General features: G+C 29.8%; 1 long non-coding RNA gene across 6 annotated transcripts; it reads right to left on the bottom strand.

Moving 5' to 3' along the window:
* Nucleotides 1–1,945: 1,945 nt before the first annotated feature.
* LOC130947939 (uncharacterized) lies at nucleotides 1,946–4,400 on the bottom strand. Of its 6 annotated transcripts, XR_009072870.1 has the most exons (5): nucleotides 3,964–4,400; nucleotides 3,627–3,685; nucleotides 3,009–3,094; nucleotides 2,340–2,431; nucleotides 1,946–2,262 (listed from the first exon to the last, which is right to left on the bottom strand). It is a non-coding gene; the product is annotated as an uncharacterized LOC130947939 (long non-coding RNA). The 6 variants fall into 6 exon arrangements; XR_009072869.1 differs by having other exon boundaries at nucleotides 2,785–3,685; XR_009072867.1 differs by having other exon boundaries at nucleotides 1,946–2,431.
* Nucleotides 4,401–6,480: the final 2,080 nt, after the last annotated feature.

Here is a 6,480-nt window from a genome sequence, read left to right as displayed (position 1 = left end):
GTTTTTAATCTTCTTTCTTATGATTAAAGAAACCGGTTTAGAAGATCATATAGGATGATATGTACGGGGAGAAAAAGAACAGAAAAGAATTTGACTTTGGACTTTGGACTTTGGCGTGTTGGTGGGGTAGCCATGTGTGTAGTTCTGGACTCCTGGTAGAAAGGGGCGCCTGATTCAATGCTCCTGATTCAATGAAGGCTTTGTCTTTGGTGGGAAAAGTATTTTCGAGACCTTAATGGACTAAGTGGAAAGATACTAATTTAATAGTTAGGATTATATTCATACAATAAGTGTTAAAAATTCTATGTTTGATCCAAAGTTTAATAAATTTACAGACTGGTTTAGTATGGTTTGATTGGATCAGCTATTTAAAGACCGATTTTTTTAAAAAATTTGATTTTTTTTAACAACTACTTTTTTTTGTAACATGGGCTTAAAATAATGTAATACAAATCCATACTCCCAAAAACAGCATGAATTACTACCTATATTTTAAGGGAAAATTCCACTTCTCTCCCCTGCGAGATACTAAAATAACACTTCCTTTCTCTCTATTTTATAAATGTACATTCTCTTCCCTTCTAACTTTTAAAAAACTTCCTATTTAATCAATTTTAATTTTTTTGTGTCAACTAATATTAACTTTATCCATTTTTTAAGAAAAAAATATTTTTTAAAAAAATACCCATTAACAAAAATTTTATTTTTTATTATTAAATTTTGTTTACTAAAATACCCTTTTAATAAATTATTTTTTTATTGATTAAATTGTATTTTTATTAAAATAGTTTTAAAAAAATTAATAATTAAATTATTTTTTATAAAATACCTATTCTTCAATAATTTTTTAATTATTAAATTATGATTTTAACAAAATTTTTATTAAAAATTATTTTTATATTTTATTATTAATTTTTTATCAATATATATTATTTTAACATTAAATAAAAAAATCTTACCACTGTTAATATATAAAACAATTAATATATATTGATATTGAAAAATAATCTTACTAAAAAATTTTATTTAATGTTAAAATAATATATATAGATATCAAAAAATTAATAGTAAAATATAAAAAATTGTTAACGAAAATGTTGGTAAAATTATATAATTATTAATTTTTTTTAAAAAATACAATTTAATCAATAAAAGAATAATTTATTAAAGGATATTTTAGTAAGCAAAATTTAACGATAAAAAATAAAATTTTTACTAATGGGTATTTTTTTAAAAAATAATTTATTTTTTCTTAAAAAATGAATAAAGTTAACATTAGTTAACACAAAAAGTTTAAAATGGATTAAAAAATAGATTTTTTAAGAGTTAGAAGGGAGGAGAATGTACATTTATAAAATAGAGGGGAGGGGAGTGTCATTTTAGCATCTCGCAAGGGAAGGGAGTGTCATTTTCTCATATTTTAATGATCAAACACTACATATTTTAATAAAATACATATTCTCCTGTACAACTTCATTTTTCATATTGACATGATTTTTTTTTTCTGGAGAAATTTGAAAGAAATAAAAAAGAATTTGTAATAAATTCCAAGTGATTTAATTTATCATTTCTAATAAGAACAATAATATATATTATAAAAAATTAGAACAATAAATAATACACAAAAATTTCAATGATAAATTTTACAATATCAAACAAAAAATATTCTATAATTGTTTTAATATTTTTAGTATTTTTTATTTAGTATTATTTTGGATAATAACATTTTATTACTTATGATTCTTTTGTTATGTATGATCAATTTTTTATTTATTTTGTCATTTTTAATAAAATCAATAATTTATATTATAATAAAATTATAATAAGAAATTTAATTAAAAAAATAAAAAATCAAAATATAAAAGAAAGTATTAAAAATGATAAAAAAGAATTATGAAAAAAATTATTAAAACCAATAATAACCAGCAACAAACCTAAACACGCGTTAAGTGCGCAAAAACTACAATTTCTTGCTTCAAGTGAATGCGTTTTTAGGATACAACTTGAGAAATGAACTTATTACAGCTGAATAATAGTCTCTTTTAAGTAACTTCCCATCCATCTTATAAATATTCCACAATCTCATCCCTTCTTCTTTCTTTCCTATTGTTGCATATTGAGTCACACGGTAAGGAAAGACCTCTTTTCAGATTGTAGCTCTTTCCAACCTTTATCATTTCTTACCTCAAAACGATTCTAAAAGTACAAGATAAGATGTTGCATAAGAACTGCTATAGTAGATAAGAGCCAAATATGAAAAATCTGGAATTTAAAAAAATTTATTTTCAGATAATATTAATTAAATTACACTGAGAAAAATAAAACATTACGAACATTACCATATGAATAAGAGAAGAAATATATGTGAAAGACCAGAAAATACAACAAAAAGAAGCAAGGGAAGAACTTCATTGAAATTGGCGTTCGGACACTGCATGAAAGATAGCAAAACCATACCAGAAATCAGTCAAACACTTGCTTAATCACACATATGTTTAAGAAAAGTGCAACAGGCAGAACTATTTGTCATTTCAACAATTGCATAAGGATTAAATTAATTAATGAAGCTTCATATGAACACCAGTCAAGAGAATCTATAATTATGGCCAATATATTTATTAAACAAAAGTAGTGCTACTTAAGCGGTAGCTCCTTATTACAATTTCCTATTTGGCCAAGAACATTCAGACTAGGCCTCAAAAGGAAACAGTTATCCAATATAGTCAAAAGAAAAAATCAAACAGTGAATGTCTAAAGTCAAGACCATACGAGTTTGATGGAGACCTAATGAGAGTAAAGAGTTCGCACAACCAGACAAGAATCAAGACCATGAAGGCAAGCAGCTGGTCGTCATAAAACTCAAAGAGAAAGAACAGAATAACAATCATAATATGAAGAAATAACCCAAGAAAAACAAAAGAAAACTATCAGCATGGCTAAGACTAAAATGAAATTGCACAACTGAGTATTCAGACAAATATTGTTTATCAGTTAAAATGAGTGCTTACAGGAACAAAAACCAGTGATTCAATTACATGTACAAAGATCAACTGAAATGTCGGAAGGCGATACCGAGCATGGTGTTGAAGCTGCACTGCAAAGAGCCAAAGACTAGAAGATGTCAAAAGGGAGTCTCTTCCAATGTGCACAACACCATGAACTACTATGACATATTAGATAGTGCCAAAGCTCAAATGAAGCTGTTCTTATGGTTAGCACACTTAATCCAGAAAACATACTTGACAAAGAACCTTCTGAATAAACATCCCAATTGCAAGGTGATAGCAGTCTTGTACAATCCTGATTGCCTCACATTTTAGGTGAATTTAGAAAAGCAAGTATCAATGGAGAAATGGCTAATAAATCATTGTCACCCTTTTTCACAATTACCAAGTTCAAATCAGAGAGGTTATTGAATATGGAAGAAAGAATCAAAATACAGCACACAAGATTTGAATGAATGCTCTAATCTGAATAAATCAGGTTGGGGACAAGGTTTACTGATTTCATTTTCACTAGCAATTCTCAATCTGAGTAAACATGTGAGATGTCCAAAGCATGTCTAATTCAGTATATTTAGTACAACTATATTGCTTTAATTTAGATGTCCAAAGCAAGTAACAAACCTATTCTTTCCTGTATGATTTTCTCCAGAGCCTCCAGCTCAATGAACCTCCTCTGTGGCCTGTGAAAAAACTGCTCACAGTAAAATTTGTATCACTTCTTGAAATCATCCTTCATCTACAATCGTTTGAACTAAGCTAGATACATAATTAAATAATTTATCAAAAACCTAGAAACCAACAAAGAGATCAGACTAAAATTTTGAGCTACTTGAATGTTTAAGAAATTAGATTCTAAACTTTAAATTAAGCACAAAACAAAGAAAGAAGCATGAGTAATAGAAAATTAGGAATTTAAAAATCCTAAATTGAGGGAAAATGTGAAAAGATGTAAAAAGACCTAATATGCACTGATGGATGAACTTGGCCATGCCGGACTTGAAGACGAGAATATGGAGGCGACGCTCGAAGAAGTTCTCAACACTGAGAGAGAGAGAGAGAGAGGATGTAATCGAGCTTGTTCTTCATCTCGTCGGAACATCCTCAGAGGCTTGGGCGTTGCGACCAAATCTGGAGAGGCGATGAACTGCGATGGCGACGGCAATGACGACGGCGAGGCGAGCTCTCTCTCCTGTTTGAATCTCTCTGTTTTGCTCTTCCCTCAGATCTCCTCAGCTAGCGGCACTGAGTCCACGTCCAACTTGCCGGGAAAGACGACGCAGCGATGACACCGAGCGGATCTCCTCCACCATGACGCGCCGTTGGTGCTTTCTTGTAATAAAAAATTCCAAACTTTTTACAAATTCTTCTCAACCGATATTCTGCTTTATTTGTGAACCAATCCATGCATTTTTTATTATTTGAATTTATAACCTGGTCCTTCAAGGTCCATATTATTCTTTTCCCACCAAAGAAAGCTCCACGAATGAATATGTTTTCTTGTTTTCAAACTTAAATGTGACTTATTTTTCAAACAATCGGGCTACGTTACCAAGAAGAAATCTGTCAAAATCTTCCAATTCTTAATGGGCTGGACCAAAGTCCACAGCAACTAAGAAAACATCCACCCAATTTTTTTAATTCACTTTTACCCTAGTTTAGAATTTCAATTCACCGTTTCACCTATTTTTTTCTACCACCGTTGTTCTTCTCTTTCCCCTATATACTAAAGTCGCTGAAACACCATCGTAGCCGTCGTTTTCAAAGAAGCTGATCACCGCCGCCTGTGTGCTTTTCTTGTGCAGCTCATCGATCTCGTCACTGCTTGAACGAATGCAATCGTCGTCAACGTCACTTCTCATCACTGCCGCCGCAAGCTCGGGCACAGGTCAACGTCGTCATCGCGAGTACAAGACGCCGTTGGTTCCCCATCCCCATACATCGAGCTGAGAACTCAGTATTCTACCGAGCACACCTCCCCTTCTATCACACACGTTGCTGATCTTCCATCTTCCCTGTTGTTTTTCGATATGTTAGCAGATTTTTAGTATTTTTGTTTTGTTAGTAGAGGATGTTCTTGCATTTTTGGAGGATTCATATAATAGAGTAAGTGGTTCATAAGAGATGTTCTTTGATTTTACTGAATGAATGAATGTTATTTTTAATTAACTGTAGATGTTTGAATTTTTTATTTGAACTTATTTTTTCATGTCTGAATGCTTTGCTAGTTTTTTCTTGCATACGATAGTGTATGTATATTAAGAGATATTTGAAATTGGGTTTGAATTTGTTCATATAAAATTGTAGTATTAAGAAATATTTTTGGAGAATTTTTTTGGTTTTTTTTCTTGATATTTTGGTAACTATTAGATGTTTATATAGATGGAGTCCTGGACGATTCTTTCATATCCTTTTATTAGGGATTGGATATGTCTTTTATTTAAAATTTGTTTGAATGTATTTTTAGATGGAAGTGTCTTTAATATATGTGTTTTTTATTTGTAATGGATGTGTCTTTAATGTATATGTTTTCTGTTTACAATTTATTTGGGTGTGTCTTTAATAGATATGTCTTCTATTGAATGCATTTTTAATGGATGTGTCTTTAATAGATATATTTTCTGTTTAAAATTTGCTTAGATGTGTTTTTAATAGATGTGCTTTTAATAAATGTGTCTTCTAATTAGAACTTTAATATTATTTTTTGAGACTTGTGGACTTTTTTTTGTTAAGACCGTGATTTTTTTCAAATTGAAAGAGTAAACGAAGAAAGCTACGACTAACTTAGTCTCTCAAGTAGGTCAGATAGAGAAACTAAAGCTCCATCTCAGATTGCGTGATCAAGAGTGTTGCTAGCGTAAAAAGTGCACTGCCCTAGTTGCTAAGCTCATGAAAATTGACTTGGGGAAGAAGATTGAATAAGAAACACTTATTGATACTAATCTTAAACAAAAAACTTAACTTTTGTTCTTATGCATTTGTTTATTTCAATCAAATCTTGATGATCACCTTTGGAGGTTTGGGTGGTTTTAATTAGATAGTCATCGTAGTTCTAGTTGCCATTAAATTTTGAATTTTTAGCTAAATTTTTGAATATTTTTTTTGTTGGATTTTCAACATTTTTTAGATTAAGTAATTTATACTCTTAAAAATTTATTAGATTCTTATTTTCAATGTCAAAGAACCTAATTTATTCATCAATAAACTTTCTAAGTATATATGAATGTGCACATCATTTTTTCAAGCTACTCAATTTCTCTGTAAACATATTAACATCAATGTAAGTTTCATTGTTTGTTACATCTATTTGGTTATAGTAATCCTGTAACTATTAAAGATACATCTATTTGGACGTGTGCTTTTTTATCCTCTTCCTTCGAAATTTTCTTATTCTTGTAAAAATTCTCATAATCTGCCAAGAAAAAAACAATAAACATCAATCAGAAAACACAAAAACTAAACCCAAACAATCCCTGCA

The sequence above is a fragment of the Arachis stenosperma genome, chromosome 9 (genome assembly GCF_014773155.1).
Source record: "Arachis stenosperma cultivar V10309 chromosome 9, arast.V10309.gnm1.PFL2, whole genome shotgun sequence".
Taxonomy (NCBI): Eukaryota; Viridiplantae; Streptophyta; class Magnoliopsida; order Fabales; family Fabaceae; genus Arachis; species Arachis stenosperma.
Note: the sequence above shows the minus strand (reverse complement) of the source record. Positions and strands in the feature narration are given on the sequence as shown.